The 25,126-nt window shown below is 41.7% G+C and overlaps 1 long non-coding RNA gene across 1 annotated transcript; it reads left to right on the forward strand.

Moving 5' to 3' along the window:
• Positions 1-369: 369 nt before the first annotated feature.
• On the forward strand, positions 370-1,309 carry LOC119482386. The gene is made up of 2 exons (XR_005205416.1): positions 370-707; positions 810-1,309. It is a non-coding gene; the product is annotated as an uncharacterized LOC119482386 (long non-coding RNA).
• The last annotated feature ends 23,817 nt before the right edge of the window (positions 1,310-25,126 follow it).

The following is a 25,126-nucleotide window of genomic DNA, read 5'->3' on the forward strand; positions in this document are numbered from 1 at the left end:
GCATGTTGTACTCTAAATTATGTGTCATGTACTTTTCAATTCACACAAGGTTGGTAGGTTAAGACAAAAGTGTAAAATGTATCATTCTTCACTAGTACATGTCGCACGGCAGAAGTATTGGGTTTATTTTCTTATATTTACATTTGCTTTGTGTTATGATGAATTATTTTATATTAGTACTGTTTATTCTGCATGGTTTTAGATTTGAGTTTTTATGGGGTTTTTTTCTGCTTGACACTCGTTTAATGAAGCTGATCACCTTCACCTGTGTAGCGCCCACCGGTTGACAGACAGACAGTAAACCAATGAGACAGGGGAGCTGGGCGACAGGTGACCAATCAGCAGCTAAAGGAGGGTCTACTCGCTGCTGGCCCGGAAAAGAAAAGGACGAGCAAGCAGCGAGGTTCACCAGAAGTCGAGTAGTCGGGAAAGCCGAGAGAAGCCGTGACCAACGAGGAGAAGTCGGAAAGCCGAGAGAAGCCGTGAGCAGCTGTGAGCAGCGAGGAGCAGTTGAGAAGAGTAGCGGAAGGCAGTACAGCGGACGAGCCAGCCTGAGAAACGGAGAAACAGGGGAGAAGCCGTGAGAGGACCAGGCACGGAGGAGACACAAGCAGACACCAGTGAAGTGTGGGACGCCAGCAGCAGAGTTCAGAGTGTTACAACAAGACGGTACAGCAGCGGCAGAGTGAGGAGCTCTGCCTCGCCGCGTAAGTACCCACTGGTTTTAGTAACACTCTGGCATGGGAAAAATAAGAGTTGAAAGTAGCGCTGTTGTGCACCCCACTGCTGTTGTCTTTGTGTCTTGTTAGGTATCCGGCCAAAGAGTGGAGAGCGGCTCGGTGACGGACACGGTCCACCGACAGAAAAAGACAGCCTGCATTGGACTTCTTTTTAAACCCCGTTTTTAGCGTGGACCCTTGGCCCTGGGTATTTTAGCTGAATTCTTTTATTGACTTTTAGACAGGTGCAGCAGATTTTAGTGGACTCATTTTAAAAGGACTGTTTTAGTAATAAAAAAGAACTTGTTTTGCACCGGAAAAAGTTTGTTCCTCCTCCTTGGTTTTTAACACAGTGCTCACCACTTGATGTCCAAGGACCTTTAAAAAATGTTCTAATAATCCCTCATTTAATTTTTAACCCACCTACATTACATACATAACACCTATAAAAGAAACATATGAGCTTTAGTTTGGCAATCATACGTTACACTTCCTCTGTTTGGTGTGTGGATAGCTGATATACTGTTATGGTTACTCAGTCTTGGTAAGTCACCAAATAAAAGCTACTTTATTTGGGGTTGTGACCTCTTTTCCCCTGTAGTCCTCTTCTCCTCCTCTACGGCAAACACTTCTCATAGTTAACGCACAGATAAATATTTATTGGACCGAGCTGCATCTGGATTTTCGCCAGGGTTCCCTGTGAATTTTTCATCCACGGCGAAACTGCAGAAGCTCGATGGGAGCAGGCATCTTTGTGAACCTAATGTCAGGAGGCACAGTGGGCCGGTGTCACAGTTACAGTACAACTCCAGTGATACTAAAGCGGCGGGGCTGTTATAGGAAACACATGTCGGAGGATTGAATTACACACAGTGTAACACTGCAGAGATAGAGTGAAGGGGCTAAATGCTTTCTTGAACTGACACCTGTGTGTGTGTGTGTATACACAGTTGTAATGCTCGAGAGCTTGTTTTCAGTTGCGCATGTTTTATGGACTCTCAACTTCACAGCTTCCCTTCTGTTCCACCATTAGAGGTCAAAGGTCACACCACAGGGTGAGAGGTCAGACAATCAGGAAGACATCAGTGTGCAGGGAAAGCCAAGTGGCCAGCAGAGGTCTGGGTTCATGACAGAGGTTACAACCGCACTACACTTGTGGTATTGCATCTCTGTGTGTGTGTGTCCTGTTTACAAGGGGTCAGGCTCATTTGTAAGCTGTCAAACAGAGATGCTCGGACAGAGATCAAGAGCCGCTCACAGGGGCTAGTCCTGCTCTCCGGAGGGAAATGGATTCTGTTTGATGTTCAGTACGAGCACGAGGGAGCGATGGTGGGGAGCAGGGAGGGGAGAGAGAAAGAGTCGGGGTATGCAGAGAGACAAATAAAGAGGGAGATGAGTAGAAAGACAGGCATAAAGACAGACTGAGCTCGAATGAAAGAGGAGAGAAAAAAAGTGAAAGGAAGGGAGTGGTTGTGAAGTTGGGCAGATTAAAGGTGGATGAAAACAGGGAGATGAGGTAAGAAAACAGGAGCTTGACTAATGGCTGCCAAGAAAGTCATAGCTCTAACTGAAGGGGGGGGGGGGAATATAGAGAATCTGGGATAGTCAAACGTGAGCTACATGTAGACGGAGGCCATGATTACCGTTGTTTGTGGCTAGTAGACAAGGACATTTTACTAATGTTTGATTTCTTAAATATTTACCAGATGCAACAGGGTGAGGCCGGTGTTGTTTTCAGTCTGTGCGTGTGTCATCATGGTGGTCCTGGAGATGCCTGCAGTATCGGGAACTACCACACAAGTGGTTTAGAGTATTTTGCCAGGTGTTCATATGTCTGCCTGCCTGTCTGTGGACAGATTTTGTCGTCACCACGATAGCATCACAACGTACTAGATGCAGTCACAGAACTTTACAGTTGCGTTGTTGAGATCAACATGAAGGGTGAGTTCAAAGATGGCTGTGGTCCAAGCAAGGGCGCTGGAAGTAGGGGGATAAGAAGTGGGGAAGCCACTTCACTGGTGCCATGTCATTGTTCCAAAGGCCCATTTTTCTGAAACCCTAATAGTCCGATAAATGTCCCGAGACAGACTGTTATCCCAAACAGAAGCACATGGCTAATTATTATGCAAAATGACGTCATTAAACCTTCCCAGTAGCAATATTTATTTTCCTATCAGGGCAAAGGCATGACGCTCCCTACTCTACCTCTGGTTGGCTTACCCTGATGTTCTTACCCTGACTAATCTCACTCCTCATGCCTAAACCAACCCAACCAACGAAGGCAACGAGTAACGAGAGGCAGGGTGTTGGGTAGGGCTGCGCCTAACGACTATTTTTTTATTGATTAATATAACGATTATTTTTTTGATTAGTCAAACGACTAATTCATTGATTATTCAAAATAATTTTTGTATAATTAAAATATAAAATATATACCCAAAATAAATATTGAAAACTAGTTATTATTTCAATACTTTATTCAAACATTTTCTCTTATAAACATATACATAAAACAAGAATAAAACATGCACTGTAGGGCATTATTTCACAACAAACATAGCCCAGTAATCTGTTTTCAGTCCAACATAAAATTTCTCCAAAATAAATTAAAGCGAGAGCTTGTTAAATTCAAGTGAAAGGAATACAGCGTGATTTACATTTAGTAATCCAAGTCCTCCACACTGCTTTGTCTCATCCTGGAAAAGAGACACAGATAGCTCATTAGAATAATGAGAATCGTGCCACATTTTAAAATCGGTCTAATTTCCACATCACTGTTGTGTTATGACATTAGGCTAATAATAATAATAATAATAATCAGTATTTTACTTTAATCAGTATTTAACTTCAAACTTATGGTTTATGGTTTAGACATGGATTTATTTCATCACTGTAATAATATGCAGTTAAGATAATCACTAGCAAATGTACTTTTGCATCAGTGTGGAGCAAGAGAGAAATAATTGAAGCTATTTACAGACTAACAGTCACAGACTGTAGAACAATATGTAACGTTACTTTAAGTCATTTTCTCACTCATACATCGGCGTTAAAGTAAACAGAAAATATAAAACGGCCGACGTTAGATGACGAATGGTGTAACTTTACGTTATGTTACCATAACAGTGGTCCATAAAATAATTTTAACATGGTGGTGATGAAGAAACATTTTAAAAAACAACTTTAAATGACTACTGTTAACAGAAACACGCCCGCATTTTGACAATCTAAATAGATCATGCCCGGTGGGGACAAAGTCAACAGGACTTACGGTGGTGTCTTGCTGCTGTCTTCTTCACTCAGCCCTCCGGGATGCGTTCTTTTCAGGTGCTCGTGCATTGCACTTGTACTGCTGTGGTACGCCATCTCCATTTTGCACAACTTACAGAGCACCACATTGTTGGGTCTCTGTTTGAAGTATTCCCACACTTTTGATGAACGTGGGCAAGTTCTTTTGACGACTCTTGCTCTCTGGGGGAATAAAAAGCGATGCTTGGACCGGGCGGAGCCATTATCATTACGTCATCCGATGCGTCGCAGACGTTACGTAATCGACTATGTCGCCCCAGCCCTTGTGGTGGGTCAAGCCTTCGCCAGTAGGAAAACAATCGTGAAGGTCCAATGACGTCATTCTGCATAATAATCAGCCATGTTCTGCTGATTGTTGCATGGAGAGTGGGTATTTTCGGAGCAATGGGCCTTCAGAACAATGGGGAGTCCCCACTTCCACGTCCGTGGCCCGATTTGGTGTCACGGCTGGTGTGATCCCATTGCAAAATGGTCTCTAGTGAGATTTTGTCACTGAATTTTCATACTAATTCAAATCATGACTATAGGGGTACTGTATATGATCCTATATCATGGTATGTGTAATTTCATAACGGGATATGGAGATATAATGATTCCGTGAGTACTAATTGACAAGTTGTTAAAGGATAAAGTGACCAGACAAAGTAGATAGTGTACCGGGGGAAATCAAAGCGCTGATTTGAATTGATGGGAAAAATCATATAAAATCAATATTGCCATCAAAAAGTCCTTAATTTACAACATTGCCCACAATGCTTTATGCACCCAGACATGTCAGTGGGTTAGTTACCACGGTATAAACGGTATGGCAAAATCCCTCAAATTTGTATTATGTGATCATTCAGTCTATATCATGATTTAGATATTCATGCCTCTCTGTGTCCCGAATAGAAACCGTGCTCAACCGGGCTAGAACCAGCACTGTGCCAGTCAGGTTTTGGAGCGCACGCCATCAGTGGATAACAGCAGAGGCAGGCTACAGAGTTTTACGAGTCTATCTGGTGCTCTTGTAGCGCGTCCTTTACGGTTTCCCGATGTGATCACCGGTTGGATTTTTGTTACTGAACTGTGATTACAATTTTTTTTATTTTTCACATCACAGAAATTGATCGTGAAGTTTGTGGACGACACAGCAGTTGTGGGGTTGATCTCCCATGGCGACGAGACGGAGAATGCGGGTGCGCTCGGCCCAACACATCACCAGGTGCTAGCTGCCCAGCCTGCAGGAGCTGTACACCCAGCGGTGCCTCAGGAAGTCCCTGAGGGTCATTAAGGACACCACACACTGTGATGATTGTGTTAGTTTTTGTTTCAGGTTGTTGGATTTTTGTTTGCTTGTTCTCTTTGTTCCCTTCCCCTCTTATGTTTTACTCCTGGCAGGGCATGTGTGTGGCAGGGGGTGTGGCTGACTCCGCCTGCAGCAGCAGAGGAGGCACACCGGTTCTCAATCAACCTCATCAACCGCTCCATAAAAGCCTGGTCTCCACTCCACTACGGTGCCAGATAATTCCGTCTCATGCGGTAGAGCATCACGTTCCTTTTGTGTAGATTTTCTAGTTTAAGATTTTCTAGTTTTCTCTTGTGGCTGCGTACTTACCCGTGTTCTTTTGTCCTCCTGTCAGATCTTCCGGTCTGCCTCGCTGCTGCTGCTGCTTCCGCGTCCTCAGTGACTGAGTTTCCTTGTGCTCCGTCCTCGTGGTCAATTCCTCCGAGCCGGCCAGCTCCCTGCCCTCCTGCTTACATTTTTGCCTCGTTGTTAATAATAGACATTGTTACTTTTTTTACTTACCTGTGCCAGTCTCTGATTTGGTGTCCAACCTAAAACAAAACCTAACAGCCCTCCTTATTATTTTTAACGGAGCTTCCCAGCAAAAAGTGTTTCACACGATTGTACTTGTATAACCGGCGTGACAATAAACATCTTGAATCTTGAATACCTTGGAATAAGCTAATAGAATCATAATAAAAAAAAACATACACATAGTGTCCGAAATTGATAGTAGAAGAATAAATACCATACCGCTCATCTCTAAATCTCTAATATGTAGGGTTCATTCTGACAATATGTTTAAAAACTTGAATAGTGCAGTGCCCCATGTATAGTTAGACTAATGGCACATAATGGAACATATTCCCATGATACCGTGCTATGATCAAATATAAACATGATGACACCCAGGGGGTTGTTATATATATATATATATATATATATATATATATATATATATATATATAATACTTGTGGGTATGGCAGTGCTGTCTTGGCATCACATCATACGTACATACAGACATGGCACAAAACCCCCCCCCCCCCCCCCCCCCCCCCGCCCCCTCCTCCCCATGTGGGAATTGAGGCCTTTACACAATCGCTTCAGATTCAGAACAATACACACATCTATGATAAAAACCTCCAACAAATGCATGATCAATTGCTGCAGGCACATACAGGTGATATATTGTAAAGGTGGCCATATCTTTTCTCTCCGGTGGCTGTGAGGGTGAGATCCTGGCTTTCATCATTTCCTAATTACACTTCGACACTTTGAAGCAAAAGTTATAGTCACCTACAGCGAGGAGAAGTGGGGAGGGGGGGAGTCCATCTTTCTGTTGGTAATGCCTCGTAACATATCTCCATGTGTGTGCTCATCATCTCCTCTGTCAGCACCTCCCCCTCCCCTCCTCTCCTTTCCTCTCACTCCCTGATTTTCCTATCAAACTTTCTCCACTCCACTGTCTTGCTTTCTGCATCCATCTCTGAATCCCATTCCATCTCATTCTCACCTCTCAAACTCTCACCCTCCACTATCCATCTCCTCCTCCGCCCCCTATCCATCCTATTCTACTTGTGTTGGCATGACTGATTGCTCAAACTGGGGGCCCATTCTCCGCCGCGCCGCCTGCAAAGTATCCGTTATAACCACAACTATGTCACCCCCGATAGCCAGCCTCTGCGCGCATTGATTACCCCACATTGCACGGAGATAATCAGTGGGCGTGACCAGACTTTGAAACATGATGGGTCCGTGCTTGTGTTTAAATGAAGCCGATCTCGCTGGTTTTTTAATCAGGAGGCCCGAGGACGCTTAATCAAGCAGTATTTTGATGGATTCACGGAATGGGAAAGCCATTCATCAAGTCAATTACACATTAATCATGAGCTCACCCGCAGATTCGGGAGTGAGACACAAGGAGGGGCTCCACTTTGTTCTTGGAATGAATAGCAAGCGGCATTATGTAAAACCCTCTTATCCATGGCAATGAGCCTGTGAGTTATTGTACAATACGACGCGGCCTGTTGAAGGGTGTTGATCAGCCAACCGTTTGTGTGTTTTACAAAGACGGATTTTTGAAGTGGCTCTATTTGATCAATACTCTGTGAGAATATTAGTCGACATAAAAGGACCATGTACAGTACTGTAATGAGTAAAAAATGCATTGATTGTCTGTACAGTAATGCAGAGCTCTGAGCACCGTACATGAGATTGGATGTAAATTAAAGTCCATTCACTTCCAAGTGATTGATATTTAAATATTGATTATCATATTGGACTGCGCTGTATGGACCATTCAATTCAAATAACTCCCAGTGCCAGTTTGTATTGAGGTCACAATAGGTGAACTATTCCCACAAACCTTTCATCAATAAATCATTCAAGCTCTCAAGGCTTGTCGGGGAAATCAAGGATGAAATATGAATTATGAAAGTTATGGCAGAGAAACGATAGTGTGCATGAATACGATGACGCTACGATCACGTCTTGGCAGCAATGGAGGTGAATAACTGAGGATCTGGAGAGTGAAGGAGGAAACTGTAGTGTGGTATTTCTATAAATTATGTACATATCTTTCTATAAGCTCCATCTGCCTTCGGAACTGACCTGAAAATTCACAGTGTGTGCATATTCATAAAGGAGCGCTTATGTAAAAGTTTTTTTTTTTTTCTTAACATTGTCGACAGTCAAAGATGAAGCTAAAAAACATTCTCAAAGAGACATATGAAAGAAGTTTTGCTGTATGCTTTGCGCAATTCCTATGGCAGTTGAGTCCATAGCGTATTTGACAGGAATGCGCATACATAGATACATACATGGTCCATGTCTGATATTTGAATTTCTAATGATGCAATGTAACAAGTCAATTTGAAAAGATTTGATTCTGTTGCGATCTCCCCGGATTTAGTACTAGGATTTGCTATTTTTACTTATTTATGAGTAAAAGTATTATTTTTTAATAACGTTATACCAATCACAAAGGAAGCATCAATATTTCCTCAATTTTGATTTTAAGTGCTCAATTGGAGATGCACTGGAACATTTCCCCATTAAAAACTGTAAATATCTGCAGTAAATATGGCGGGGATAGAGCGCTGCAAGGATGATGTGTTTTTGTAGGCCAACCCGGAAGTTAGCTTCACACTGGTTCCCTCAACAAAAAGCCAATGGGATTGTTCCATTGAGTTTTGGAATACAGTGGAAACCGCTTATAGGGTACGTCCCAAAGCTCTTAATTTTCGTTTCCTCGCTCCTCGATCCTCGCTTGAACCGGAAGTTGTTCTGGTGCGCCATCTTGAAGACCGTCCCAAAGCTCTTATTTGTGCATCGAGGAGCGAGGATCGAGGATCGAGGAGGCTTGCCGGAGGAGCTATGAGCGAGGATACACCAGTATATCCTCCACGGAAGTCTTTTACTGACCGACACGCCCCCTTATTGGATATCAGTTACTGCTGGTCCACCTCAACAGCCCACCTTAAGAAGCGGAGCCGGAGTTACAGGATACAGGAAGTCGTCTCCGGTCTCTGGCTCGCTTAAGCGGAGCGGAGAAGTTGTAGTTTCGTAGCATTTATTCACCGACAAATAAACTGTACACACACTGCTACACCTACGTTCACAGCTAGAACACCACCAACAACCTCACACTCACCACCAACACACACACACGGTCTGTTGGAAACTCACTAAAGTTACTCAGACTACGTGTGCGGCGGTGAGCACGAAGCCTCCGGCAATGCTAGAGCTGCTAATGTAGCACAAACACACACACTGTTTGTTGGCCACTCGCTAAAGTTCCGCTGGGCAGACACACAGCTGACAACCTGCTAAACTAAACTAAATGTGCGGTGGAGACTTTTACTGGGAAAGTGGCTGCATGTCCGCGACACTACACGCAGCATCGTAGCTGCTAAGTTAACGCTCCCGGACGCTGAACTGGAGACTCCTGTCAACCAATATCTGTTGTGCTCCTGCAGCTGGTACACCGCTGCATGCGAGGCACAAATCTTGTCGGTTAACGGTTAATAATCGGTTAAAGAGGGTCGGTTAATCGGTTAAGATTTTTTTTCAAAATGAGCATCCCTACTTGCGGACCGTCTGCTTTCCGGCTGGATACCTGTGCTGCGTGCACATAGATATCGTTACAGGAAATTAAACATCACCCGTGAATGAAAAATGAATGCGCACAGGGAAAGCGCCCTCGTCAAGTGGAATGATAATGCCTGGTCACATAAGGCCCCCAAAGTGAAACTTTTTCCCGATCCTCAACCGACTCCGCGGCACACATGCAGTCCGGCGCCCGTCTCCTTCCATGTTGCTACCGGGTGAGAGAACGAGGAGCCCGGGTAAAGGGGCGCCGTTCTGCGTGGACGCTCGAACTGCAAAGCCGAACCAAAACGGCAATGCCTCGTCACCCTCGGTGAGGGACAAGGCAGAAGAATTGGCAGCAAGCCAGTAAATAGCGAAGTGGTCTGTCTCATTACTTTGTATTCATGTAATAAATATACAAATATCAATTAGATGGTAATCTGCATGAGAAATGATGCACAACAAAAAAGATTCGGTTATAATAATCATCTGCTTATAGCGATCAATTTGACCCGGACAGACGTGATCACTAGAAGAGGTTTCCACTTAATTGCAGAAAATAAGCTCTGTGGCAAACACAATTTATTATACTAACATGTTTTGTTCAGCAAGATAATCTCCACAAATGAACACCACTTTTATGATTTCTGAAGCGTGAATGCAATCGCAGAAGTTAACGTCATACAGCTAGAAACAAACTACACCACGGTCGCATGAAAGCAAGTATAGACACAATCGTGTCAAACCTTTTTTAAGACTTGTAAAAGGTTTAAAATTCACAAGAGGGGTATTTACTGACATGTCGTTGAACAAAACATTGAAATATCTTCAGCTTGTGTTAACCACAGACCTTATTTCAGGCATTCAACTATAAACCCATTCAAAGAACCTATTGACTTCCAGATGAGGGAACCGCAAGTGCTAAAATGCTAACTCATTTACATCATTCCAACATAAGAGATCTGGGACAATATCTCCTTTTTTTTGAGGAAATGATTTCCAAAGTTCAGTTGAAGCTAATTTGAGGCTTCAGCAGTCAAATCAAGTTGATATCTCCCTGAGTTACACTCTTTTCAGTACAAAATTCCCTCTTTGTGTTTCCGTATTTCCATGCTGAGCTGCTGTGCAGGGATAGTAACACAAAGAGGGAATTTTGTGCAAATAAGACCGTGACTTCGGAGGATTCCCACTTGATTAATCTGACTCTGCTGAAGCCTCATATTAGTATCCGCTGAATTCTTTGTCTCATCTCTTACATGGGAGTCACAGTACGAAGGGATCTCATCACAGCCAGTATGGACAGGAGTCAACATGGACAGGAGTCAACATGGACAGGAGACAACATGGACAGGAGAAAAATTATAATGACCGAAAACTGTTTCAGTGTACATACGGCCATGTGAGTATTGTCAGGGCTCGAGCTTCGGGAGGACGTCCGGAAACAAATAGGATCCGGGAGGATGAAAATTAATTTTGTGACGAGGGTTGAAAGAAAAACAGCTGTTAGAATGAAGGGCGGTGAAAATGACTGCATGTAAATTCTCATTAAACCTGCTTGACAACATAAACACACATGCACCACACACTGTAAGTGTCTCCCAATCCATCCCGCACACTAACACCCACACACACACACAGCACATCCCACCGGCCTCTGACCTAGCAGGAGCTTCTAGCTCCTCGGGGGCCCTATGCAACATTTTGTTAAAGGGACTGTTTGTAAGAATCAGAAATGTGTGTTAACAGCGACACCAGTGGCCGTTAAGTCAACGAAAGTCAGCGTCCTGTTGCTCGCGCTTGTGCTCGCTCTACATAGCCATGAACGAGCATCGGTCAACACTATGAGGCGACACACGTCAGCTAAAAGCACAATATCACTCTATATTTCAGCTGCTTGGCAGTAATGTTAGCTGACCAGACGAAGGTCTCTCCATGAATCAATGCTGATCCTAGTGTTGGCTTTTCCTGTCTCAGCCTCCCGACCGCGGCCGGAGGGAACAGGGGAGACACCGGAGTTTTGGTCGGAGACGATAACGTTTCTCTCTGCGGAGCCCTGTCACTTCACAAGACAAGGGAAACCTCTGTTGGTCTGGAGGAGCTGCAGCAGTTATTTCTGCACAAACGTCCACTGTACATTCACTAAATATTCTCAGAGCTAAACTAACTCTTCTGTAGTGTGGAGTGTGCGTGCATGCACGTGAGAGTGGAGCGAAAGCGCGAGAACGAGCGCGGTGTGAGAGTGAAGGCAGGCAGGCAGAGGAGCAGAGTACAGCAGAGACTCCGGTCCTGGAGACCAAAGCTACGGTGTTCCCCGCGTCCTCCGACCGCGGCCAACACTGTTTAACAGACGGGCTTCACTAGATACAACCAAGAGGTTTTGGTGCTTCACTGTAGTTTGTGTTGGAGAGTTTGAGTCTGAACAGCGTAGACACACGGGAGCGCACGTGTGACACCGACAAGCAATGATTTATATGTGTAAGAAGTTACAAACAGTCCCTTTAATGATACTTTTTAAACATGAAAATATATATTTTAATTTAACTTTGCTGCATTGTTAACATCAAAATCAAAACAAAAATGCAAATAATAAATAATATACCAATAAAATTACTTTAAAAAAAAAAAAATCGTTTGGATAAATTATACATATAGGGGAAAAAAATGAATCACTTTTGATGCTCGATTTATGTTAAGTTAATTTTGAATGATTTAAACTAATGATAATGTAGAAAAACAAAATCTTAAATTCTGGATGGTCCGCAAAACATTTGGGGATGGCTCAGGTTTTATTTCGGGACGGTTCCAAGAGGATGGTGAAAAAAGTTAGTTGAGAGCTCTGGTATTGTGCGAAGATTGACTTGAAAAAATATGACCCTATCCTTTAATCTTGTATCGGAGCATGCTACACATTATCTCCCTTGTTTTAATACGTGGAGTTTTTACATTCATTCATTGATTCGGGGTGTGAGAGGGAGTTAGCGCTGCAGCAGGTGTGAGTCCTTATATTTTCATAATTTGCAATTAACCTGAACATCGGGTGCTCCTGAACAAGCTTGATTCACAGCAAGAAGGCTGAATAAATGTATAATTAAAATAATGAGTAAAATATAAACACAGCCAATGACTTCTCAAGGGTACAGTACAGATCCAGACTCAATATGCATTCTGGGACTCGTGTTAGTCTTCAGGTTGCTTCATGGGGGTGAGATAACACTTGTTTTTACAGCCAGGTTGTGTAGTATACGGTATAATGCTGAACAATATTGCAGGCCACCTTTGGTTGATGGAGCATTTTCACCCCACTTGATTACAGACACACATCTACTTCTCTTTAAGAAAGCAATGGTGCATATTATCAGACTGCATGCATAACTGTGTGCAGCGTTGCAGACCGTCAGCTGAGCACCTTGAGTGCACATAAAAGCAAAGAGGAGCCGGGGTTCTGAAGGGGTTACCGAGAAAAGTCGTGTATTTAAAATGCTGCTAAATGGACTAACTGGACGGCCGACATGTTGCGCAACCACATTTGTCAGAACTACTTTTGCATCACAAGTGATTAGCACAGTGATGGAGCATTATTTTTTAATCACGGGGAAAACCAATTCATCATCCTTTGGTGCCCTTAATTTAACATGAGTGCAGTCAGTCATGGCGGCCACATTTGGGAAAGTGGACATTGCTGCAAATTGGGTTTTAATAGCTGCCTGTTCACCTGCAGAGTGGCAGAAACCTAATGTACCCAACTCAATGATATGTCTCTTTAAAATCTACACTGTGTTTGAACTTCCTGAGCATGAGCAGATATGGCAGTTTCTGAGTGTGTATATATATATCTGTTAAATAAAAGAGTGGTGCAATGCGTCAACAGATAGAAATACAGAAATATCGCAGCTGTTATGAACTGTGCCATAACCCATATGCACACTATTATTCCAAATGGTATTGATCTAATTGACTTAATTATTTCTTAGTTATTGAAGGTTGCAACAAATGTTAGCCTCTTTTAAGGTCAAGTGAAGACATTAAATATTGCAACGCCTGTTGTCAAGCAACAGTACTGTCGACAACATGGGTTAATAGCTAAGTTAAAGGTCCCATATCCTGCTCATGTTCAGGTCCATACTTGTATTTTGTGTTTCTACTAGAACATGTTTACATGCTGTAATGTTCAAAAAACACTTTATTTACCTCATACTGTCGGCCTGAATATACCTGTATTCACCCTCTGTCTGAAACGCTCCGTTTTAGCTCATTTCGACACAATTGCAACGGAATTGCTTTGCTAGGCAACAGTTTGGTTCCATGTTTACATCCTGTCAGCTGATGTTATTTACATACATATATATATACAGTATATATACATATATAAACTGGGACACATTTAGAATGTTTATGGTTAAAACTTGGTAATGGTCTAAATATTGTATATTTGTGACATCACAAATGGACAGAAATCCTAACGGTTTGTTTCAAACGCACAATTTCTGAATACGAGCTGTGTGTATTTCTCCGTATATTGAGCGTTTTGATAGTTTAACAGTATTTATAAAGCATTTAAACCTGCTTTATAATATAAAAGACATGAAAATCTCACTTTTTACAATATGGGACCTTCAAAGGAATAGTGTGTAGGGGCATCTATTGGCAGATATGGAATATAATATTAATAAGTCTGTTTTCTTTAGTGTGTAATCAGATGAAAATAAGAATTGCTGTGTTTTCATTACCTGTTGAAATATAGTTGAAGTCTGTGTTTTGTCTTTCCACCTGATGTGTTGTGATTAGCGCTGTCAAAGTTAACACCATAATTAATTAACTTAGCGCTTATTGTAAATTCGTTTTAACACCACTAATTTCTTTAACGCATTAACCCAACTTGCAAGTTTGAAGCTGTAGCTGGTTCAGTTTTAAAGCTAGAGTGAAGATAAACTACAAACCTGATGAATCCATCGGTACCAACCATGTCATACTAGCTTGTCACGAAGGAGGCTAAAGAACGCTCCAAACTTACGCTAAAGTTTGGCGAGGAAAAACTGTCATTGCCATTCTCAAAGGGGTCCCTTGACCTCTGACCTCCAGATCAGTGAATGGGTTCTATGGGTACCCACGAGTCTCCCCTTTACAGACATGCCCACTTTATGATAATCACATGCAGTTTGGGGCAAGTCATAGTCAAGTCAGCACACTGACACACTGACAGCTGTTGTTGCCTGTTGGGTTGCAGTTTGCCATGTTATGATTGGAGCACATTGTTTCATGCTAAATGCAGTACCTGTGAGGGTTTCTGGACTATATCTGTCATTGTTTTGTGTTGTTAATACACATATGTTTGCATGAAGCAGCATGTTTGTCCGCTCCCATGTTGATAGAAATATTAAATACTTGACAAATCTCCTTTTAAGGTACATATTAAACAGATAAAAAATATGCAATTAATTTGCGATTAATCGTGATTAAATATTTTAATGGATTGACAGCCCTAGTTGTGCTAAATCACGCATAGCAAATAATACTGTTACTGTTCCTTTTCATCAAGTACTGTAGCTTCAAATCTGCTTTATTGGTACATACAATTTAGGAATTGGGCACTTCTATCATCAGAATATCTTATCACATTGTTGTTTATTTTGGGCTTCTGCCGGGTCAAACCCAGTCCAAATGTAGCTGGTTGCTTTCACCCTTCCCTGGATTTTAAGCCATGAACAGTTGAGTGTTGTTGGCCAACCCTGGCCAATAGATATTTCTCCCAGAACCCCTTTCTCCTCTGGCAGTCCCCAAGACCATATTTCTCCTGTCAGTTCACGTCCAGACCTGGAGTAAGCCAGCTGGCCTTTCTCAATCACTGTCCCCAGCCAGAAAGCCATAGGGCTCTCTATCCGCTGAACAATTTCAGCCAGCAAAAGTCACACTTGTCTCCATGTGCCAAAACAGCAAAGAGCCATATGCACATTAAGTTCTCGACGCATGTGGCACAGCCACAAAAGGTTGCATGAAACGAAAAGACCAGCAGACTAAGCTGTCATTTTCAGTTTTAATATCAAGTGGAAGTCTGTAGGGTCCGATCGAGCTTAAAGCCATGAAAACTTATTGGCCAACAATGAAAGTGCTAATGGCTTAGTTCAGTGGACGGCGGCCACACTTGGGAAGGTTTATCTGTCTCTTTGCATTCACTCTGCTTCACTTTCTCATATAGATTTTTGCCTGCAGATGCTCATTGATGTGTCTATCCACACAGCCTCTGAAGCAAGATAACCTCAGCAGAGTTGGATCACATGAGTCAGATAACTTGGCCCAAAAATCACAGAGAAACTCACTGGTATCAGATACAAACCCACTGCTATGTTTGTACACCGGATGATAAATTACTTCTCAGTCACGATGGACCAAAACATTTCAGGGAGGAATGAAATATAATCTGCTTTGAGGAACACTGAGCCGACTATAAACGTATCACGTGAAAGTCTGACAGAATAGAACATCATGATCCGATGACACGTCACTGAAGCCAACACATTCTCACTCCCAACTCGTCAAAGACCGCCGCTTGGTCAGTTCCCCTCGATGTCGGATTAGGACGCTCTAGGTATCCTTCTAGCGTTAGTTTTGGACGTGTCAGGGACGACGTCTCAATATATGCCTGTTACATGCATGGTGTCTTCAAAATAAACTTCCGTTTTCACAGGAAGTTAGGTTTAGGCAACACAACCACTTAGTTAGGGTTAGGAAAAGGTCGTGGTTGACGTTAATTTTATTGACTAACGACTCACGTGACTAGCGAGTGCCTTACGACACGTGGCTAGCAAGTGCCTAATGACTCCCGTGACTAGGGAGTGCCTAACAAATCATGTGACTAGGGAGTATTTAAGGACTCACGGGACTAGGAAGTACCTAACAAGACACGTGAATAGCGAGTGCCTAACAAAACACGTGACTAGCAAGTGCCTAACAAGTCACGTGACTGGCGAGTGCCTAACAAGTCACGTGACTAGCGAGTGCCTGACAAGTCACGTGACTAGTGAGTGCCTGACAAGTCACGTGACTAGCGAGTGCCTAACAAGTGCCTAACAAGTCACGTGATTAGCGAGTGCCTGACAAGTCACGTGACTAGCGAGTGCCTGACAAGTCACGTGACTAGCGAGTGCCTAACAAGTGCCTGACAAGTCACGTGACTAGCGAGTGCCTAACAAGTGCCTAACAAGTCACGTGACTAGCGAGTGCCTAACGACCCACATGACTAGTGAGTGCCTGACAACCCACGTGACTAGCGAGTGCCTAACGATGACTAGCGAGTGTCTAACGACCCACTTGACCATCTAGTATCTAACAACTCATGTGACTGTGACTAGCGAGTGACTAACGACTTGTGACAATCGAGTCCCTATGGTCGCATACAGTCGCTGAAGGGTGCCTCCGTGCGGCGGTATCCAATGCTGAGAGGTATTAAATACATATTAAATTACATATACAATGATTTCTTTCATTCTTGCAACTGTCAAACCATTTCATTTCTTTTATTTTGTTACCGTTTGGATATTTCCTTACTTAAAAAAAATTCTTCCTCAAATATGAATATACATTTTCTGTACTTCTCATTTGTTCAGACTATATAATCTATTGATTTTGAGCATTATCTATTCTTCTGTCACATAACCAGCCAACAGAGAGCTGAATGCCTGTGATCAGGGACACAGGGTTTTGAATAATGGTCCTCTCAAGCTCCATGTAGATAAGACTGGCTAGAAACATGCTGTAGGGATCTATCTGACCGGCCAAATGAGACTCCCTACTTTGCTCAGTCGCTGAGCCCAAGCCAGAATGAAAAATGTGTATCTTTGTGCAGCCACCACTCGCCAAACACTCTCACAAGGTGTCTCTATTAGGTCTGGCTTGTGTGGGACTAGTGTCAGGACTGTTATGTCAGAAATTATATAATAACCCCCCCCCCCCCCCCCCTCCGACCCTCCCAAACTCTGCATATGGTTAGTTTAGAATATAAAGACCAAATGTAAAAAGCTAAAATGTTTGTCGCCTCCATTAAAATCTACTATTTAAATACAACAAAGAATTCACCAATGTCTCAAATCCTTATTCACATGCAAATAGAGGCCCCTGTATAGAAACTATTGACACTATTAAAGGATTTTATTTCACTGGTTTAAGTTTACATCAGAGGTTTTCAAATATGTAGTCTGTAGTGCCTGAGAATAACAATGGCCTTAACGGTGTTTGGCAAAAAATATGGTTGAGTTAAACTGAATTCGTCAAATTCAACTGAAGTTGAAGTCCTCACAGGCAGTCACAACAAAGCCTCCTGATTGGCAGAAAACACCAGCTCCTCTAACTCAAACGTAGTAAACCTGCTGAGAGGTTTTTCAGTTAGTGTGTCAATTTCGATGCTGCAAACTGGCCTGATTACAAAGACTCCGGCAATTCTTTCATGAGAGATTTAGAGGAGTCTTTCCACAATTGACTATTTGGAGTAACACTCCTTTAAAGGAACAGTGTGTAGCATTTAGATCTATTGGCAGAAATAGAATATAATATTAATAAGTTTGTTTTCTTTAGTGTAGAATCACGTGAAAATACAATTTTTTTTTTACTTTAGAATGAGACGGAGCGGGTTCCCCTCGCAGAGCCAGCTGCCATGTTTCTACAGTAGCCCAGAACGGACAAACCAAACACCAGCTCTAAGGAGGGACATTCACGTTTTCATGTTTTCGCGTCGACCATCATAGTTCTCCTACATGCTTGGCACACTTGTATCAGTTGGTTGCAATTCCCAACCTCACTGCTAGATGCCGCCAAATCCTACACACTACACCTTTAATATTTCAATTGGATACATATTAAATGTATAAAATAAATAAATAATGAATATAAATTAAAATATTGAATTAAATAAAACCCAATTATGGTTGGCTTTTCTTTTTTTTTGCAATTACCATTCAATGTATAGTATTTATATTCTGTAAATATTTCTCTGTATAGTAGTTTTCATTGTAAGTGGCGGAGTCCGCCATTGATTTAATCTCATTGATAACAGCCTCACTGTTTACTGATCACTGTCTTTACACCATGTCAGAGCTGGATTAAGTTACTGCGAATGCAAACTGAACACCCAAGCGTTCATATGCGTAACGCGGCGTTGCTTTTATTTGTTTTTTATTTGTATTTATTGTGAAGAGGCCACAGGAAACACAGTGCATTTGTCAACGCAGTGCGCGCTAACAACTATCGTTCATCAAAAATGTGTATGCAAAACAAGACATGGTCATTTTCTGTGTAATTTGACAGCGTATCAGTTTTAAATGAAACCAGATGGAGCAGCCTAGGGAGGCGGAAATGATTGCAATACAAGTGGTTGCAATTATTTTTGACTGACTTCTTTATTAAAACGATGTGAGTTTGTTTGGCTACACTGTAAAAAGGTACATCATTGCTCTTCTGTTGTATTTATGACAAAGTAGCTGCTCAAGGAGTGTTTGCTGTAGTATTACACTACACTACACCAGTAACGACAGGTGTCACCAAAATCAGCCAGGCCTGAAATCTTAAGGATTGCATTAAACTTTAACAGGTACAGTGTGTAGGATTTTTCAACATCTAATGGTGTGGTTGTAGATTGCAACCAACTGAGTACCCCTCCACTCACTCCTCCCTTTTCAAGACTGTGGTAACGTGAGTCGTGAAGTGCAAAAGCGTGGTAACGCTGTTCACCTAGCTCAGAGTTCATCCATACCATAATAACACTACTTTAGTAGCAACGGAAGTCAGATAGCAGCTGGCGGTACCACGGTTTAGCACTCTGCGGCTCACGTTACCAGCTTCACAAACGTGTCGGAGAACTACGGTGGCCTTCAGGTAACGTAAAAATGTGACAGTCTCTCTCTAGAGCCAGAGTTTGTCCGTTCTGGGCTACTGTAGAAACATGGAGGACTCGGTGAGGAGGACCCGTTCACTATGTAGATATGAAGAACTCATTCTAAGCTAACGGGGCGGCTGTGGCTCAGAGGGTAGAGCAGGTTGTCCACCAATTGGAAGGTTGCTGGTTCGATCCCCGGCTGCTCCGGGTCGCATGTCGATGTGTCCTTGAGCAAGACACTTAAGCCCAAATTGCGTGTGTTGTTGTGTGAATGAGAATTTAGATTAGATCCTGATTGGTAAAGTTGGCACCATGGCAGCCTCTGCCATCAGTGTATGAATGTGTGTGTGAATGGGTGAATACTGACATGTAGTGTAAAGAGCTTTGAGTGGTCGGAAGACTAGAAAAGCTCTGTATAAATGCAAGTCCATTTACCATTTCACGAAATGATTCTTAATTTCAGGTGATTATACACTAATGAAAACATAGTTATGATTATTATATTACATATCTGCTCATGAATACCCTGAAATCATACACACTGTTCCTTTCAGAAAACAGGCACGAATCGTGTGTTTTCCTACTGAAACAATGAGCGGATCAATCCATTATTTGATCAACAGAAAATTAATTGCCAACTATCCAACCAAAAATGTGTTAGTTCCATCTTCAGAAATGTTAGAATTTGATGATTTTCTCGGTAATAAATTGAAAGTATTTGAGGTTTGGACAAGCCATCACAATACATTGTGCTCAGGGAAATTATAATGGCCATTTTTTCTGACATTTGATATACAAGATGATTAATCAATAAATCAAGAAAATCAACAATGATAATAATCATTAGTTGCAGACATAGTTTACATATTTGATGATGTGTCAAAATGTTACTTTTTAAGTCAAAAGTCTAACTTGCCTCAAAAGTTGATTAACTTCTCACTCCTCAATTGCCTTTTTTGTCCAGAATAATTACCTGGAACTCAACTAATAAACAGGTCTTTGTGTCATGTATGTTACAAAACTTTAAGAAGAATCTTTTTGACCCATAAAAGGCTATACATATACCAGAACTGTCTTGGAATATTCTCCTAAATCCACAGTGAAACCAGCATACTGAGCTCTCTCACAGTGACACTTCTGATCTGCCTTTAAATCATAGTAATAACCAGCAACAATGAGCAGTTACGCTCCAAAAAAACGCCAGTGAGCGAGTGGAAATTGTCACCATCTGTCATTAATTGCCGAGCGATGACGGATTACTTTAACTGTGTCGTTGTCCACATCAGTGCCTGGCGTGTAATAACTGGTGACGATACAAGGGGCCACACAGATGTAACTGTTTGGAAGGGGCCCGGGGGTTTAAAATGCCAGGGCGGATTAATTCACCTCCTGCCATGACGGCTGCCCGCTGTTTAGATCCGCAGCCCGACAGCTGTCCTCGCTGGCTTTGATATGAGAGGGCTGGGGAGGCTGAGACAAGACAGGAGGGAGAAGGGAAAGAAAGGATGGAGGGAACCAGAAATGAATGGAGAGACGGGGAGAAAGAGGACGACTGCTTTCTATAACCAAGGACAAAGTCCATATCGGAGGGGCGTGTGTATGATTGACAGTGCTTTGCTTTTCATCAGCCGGGGGGAGAAATGGGATGGGACAAGTGTGTGCGTCGCTGTGTGTGTATGTAGCTAGGAGACAGTCCCCATGGAGACAGCTAGACTAAGCATTCAGTCAAGAGAGTGGAAGTGAGCACAGAGGGCAGTGTGTGTGTGTGTGTGTGTGTGTGTGTGTGTGTGTGTGTGTGTGTGTGTGTGTGTGTGTGTGCGTGTGTGACTGTGCACAAGTGTGACAGTGATGTGATGAGACTGATGTCCAGTGTTTGATCCTTTGGTTCTGGACTGTGGGAGCATGTTTCTACTGCTAATAGAAACCTAGTACTATAATGGATGTGGTGGTGATACACGGTACTGTACATACGGCCTGTTAGTGATTGAATATGTTAGCGGGTGCTTACTTTACCTCCATTATGTCTCAACCTGCGTCATGAAACCTTTGCAGACCAATTGTGCAGATATGTATATAGTGCACAAGCCAAAGCCCAGACACTTTCAACCTCATTTAACAACTTGCACAAACCACTGAACTTCTTAATCAAGTCTGTCTACTGCTACTAATGCAGGTTTCTCAAATAGAGCTAAATTACACTGTTTAAATTCCTCAGAGGCCCTGTCCCATAACATTAGAACTGGAATGTCCTTAAAGGTCCCATATCATGCTCATTTTCAGGTTCATATTTGTATTTTGTGTTTCTACTAGAACATGTTTACATGCTGTCATGTTAAAAAAACACATTAGTTTCCCCATACTGTCTGCCTGAATATGCCTGTAATATGTCTGAAACGCTCCGTTTTACTGCATTTCAGTGGAATTGCAATGAAATTGCGTTGCTAGGCAAACAGCTTGGGTTCATGTTTACTTCCTGTGAGCTGATGTTATTCAAATACAATGCAACAGGAAATAAACTGGTACACATTTAGAATGTTTATATTTAAAACTGTGTAAAGGGTCTAAATATTGTCCATTTGTGACATCACAAATGGGCAGAAATCCTGACAGCTTGTTTTAAATGCAGAGTTTCTGAATACGGGCTGTGTGTATTTCCCTGTGGATTGAGTGTTTCAATAATTTCAGTATTTATATAGGACTTAAGCCTGCTTTATAATAAAAAAACATGAAAATCTCACTTTCTTATTATATGGGACCTTTAAGTCCCTCAGAGGCCCTGTCCCATAAAATTAGAACTAGAATGTCCTTAAAGCTGCAGTTGGTAACTTTGAGCAAATATGATGAAAAGTTATATTTATAAAACGGGCACTATATCCTGACAGTAGTGAATAAGACAGGAGGACACAAAGGAACAGGATTTTTTTTCACAGATTATCTGTCTCATGCACTACTGTCATGATATATTAGCTCCAAGTTACCAATTGCAGTTTTAAAGGATGGGTTCAGATCTTTTCAAATCCATCTTAATACAATACTCACGTTATATGTACACTGGAAGAGCTCTTGGTCGCTGTAATCATTCCTCCTGCTCATACAGGCTGTGAAGACATCCCTTCATAATGTGATGCCAACCTAAGAGATGTAGGACAAAATCCATGGTCCTTGCTTTGTGCAAAGTTTAGCTGAAGCTAATGAAGTTTCAGCAGTCTGAGTTAGAAAAATCAAGTGCTTTATCTTCCTCCTCTTCATATTTTTTTCCCTGGACGGTGTTTCAATGCTGAGCGGGAATGTTGTACCAAAAAGACTGGACAGTACCCACTTGATTAGTCTAACACATCTTTTAAATGAATAGATTAATTCATTCAAAATTCATTATTTACTCACTTTGATTCTCATAGTACAGTATGTCATTCCTTTCCCAAACTACAGACAGTAGCTGTGTTTCCATTCAGTTGTCAAGCAAATTTTAAGCAAACTTTTGAAATGTTGCAAAAAAAAAAAAAGCGAATTAGGTGCATTTCCATCAACTGGTTTGGAGCGAATAAATGCATTTTTCAATGCATTATTTTACATTTTATCTACTGAATGAGTAGTTTAAGATACACAGTATTTTTCAAACAGTGACTGATAACTGAATATCTCACAAGCATGCTTAGTTTAACACTGCAGATCAATCAATCTGCAATCAAAAGCCTTCATACACTATAAAGAGCGTCCCATCATGCCCTATCTCACTCACTGTGCCGGAAAAATGGATGATTTTTTCCCAGATAGCCGGCTCTCAATCAAAGAGCTACAGTAGATGACAGTGGGTCATGGAAAAGGGCAGAAAGCCTTACAGATGCCTGTGGGCTCCCTGGCAGCGATATACATGTACATGTAGTTTCAAAGCATTTCATTACAGCAATCAATACTTCCTGTATCAGAGATGAATACATCTGAAAAAGTGAAGTCATGAAACTCTAATGAGTCATTTGATGGTTTCTAAATGATACAACAGCAAAAGAAAATTTCAATTAAACTCAAATTTGTGCTACGGATGAATGGGCAGATACATTATTTAATCTTAAAATATATTATTAATGCAGGTTAATGAATAAAATGGCCACAAAATATTTAAAATGTACCGTTTTTTTGCACTGGTGTTAAATCTCATATGTGTATACTGGTCACTGCCACACGTTTCTGATGTAAATATATATAGATAGATAGATATATATATCTATCTATCTATATATAGATAGATATATAGATAGATAGATAGATAAATAGAGCAGCACTGATTTAAATTGATTTTTAAAAGATAACGTCCATGAATAATTTCACATTGTGACTCAACAAATGGACCCTGTTGGTTAAGCGTGTCATGCTGTTTGATTGATGTTGAATGATGAGCTGGACCATTTCATTAGAGCTGTTTATGAAGGCGCCTCTTTGGCATGGTTTTCCACATTACCAAAAGAGGACTATGGAAGACATTTATCCTATTTTAGGTTCCAATTTCCTAGCGGGGACCATAAAAGAAAAACTATAATTCAAGCAGCAGCGTTACCCATAAGTTGTCGAGACAACAAACTGACGAAACGGCCTTCCCTCAGAGAACATCTTGCAACGGGTCTTCCATGTCTCGTATTGGAACACCCCCATCAGGCCCATATATCAAACTTAACTGCCATAGAGGGTGTTTTTATGTTGTACAGATTGTGGAGCCCCCTGAGGCAAATCAGTGATTAATAATATTGGTCTGTATAAATAAAATGTACTTGACTATTTGAATAAAGAAAGAATCCCATTTCAGGTAAAGTGCTCCTGTCATCAACTTTAGCACTTTACAGCGATTAAAAAGTTACACCTAATAGAGGTAGTTCATTCTGTGCTGCAGAGGAATGGTAACCAAGCAGTGGCCCTAAACGGCTACTGCTCTTTAAAGGAACAGTGTGTAATATTTAGGGGTATCTATTGTTGGAATATAATATTAATAAGTATGTTTTCTTTAGTGTAAAATCACCTGAAAATAAGAATCGTTGTGTTTTCGTTAGCTTAGAATGAGCCATTTATATCTACATGTGGAGCGGGTTCTCTTCATGTAGCCGGCCGCCATGTTTCTACAGGAGTCCAGAACGGACAAACCAAACACTGGCTCGAGAGACGGCCATTCACGTTTTTCCCATTTTTGCATCGGCCACCGTAGTTCTCCTACACACTTGGTACACGGGAGAAGCTTTGGTTGGTTGCAATCTTCAACCTCACTGGTAGATGACGCCGCACAGCACCTTTAACACACAAAAACACAGACAAACTTGTACAGTGCATATTAAACAGGACTGACCATGGTGGAAAAAATAAAGAAAATAATTACAGCTAATAGCTAATACCAAACTAAATATATGTGATCCAGTGGTGACTGTATTAAATACACTGGAAATAGAACACTCTACAACATTAATATTCGGAATGAAGAAAAAACAGGCAGGAACAGCTTAATAAATCAAAACCGGCTCACCAGTTTGGGCTCTCCAAAAGTTCACTTGGAGGCTACATCCACAATGAACAGAACATCAAAATCTCCAGCTGGCAAATCCTCAAAGAAAGGACTTTAGAAAATATTGAAAAAAAATATAATTAAGAAGTGGCGAGAATTGAAAGTTCTCCTAACGTATTTTACTCTGGATATTTTGTGTCAGTGTTAATCATCAGTGAAACATAGCAGCAGAGAACCTGGCTGCAGACATGACGGAGGATGTTAACCATGATGGTCATCTGTAGGAAGTCTTGACATCAGCACCAAGTGGCAGCTTTTTCCAACTTGATTTTGCTTCTAAAAAAAGAATTCAAGAGCAGAATTACAATTTTAATTTCTTTGCAAACTTTATTTAAAT

The sequence above is a fragment of the Sebastes umbrosus genome, chromosome 23 (assembly GCF_015220745.1).
Source record: "Sebastes umbrosus isolate fSebUmb1 chromosome 23, fSebUmb1.pri, whole genome shotgun sequence".
Taxonomy (NCBI): Eukaryota; Metazoa; Chordata; class Actinopteri; order Perciformes; family Sebastidae; genus Sebastes; species Sebastes umbrosus.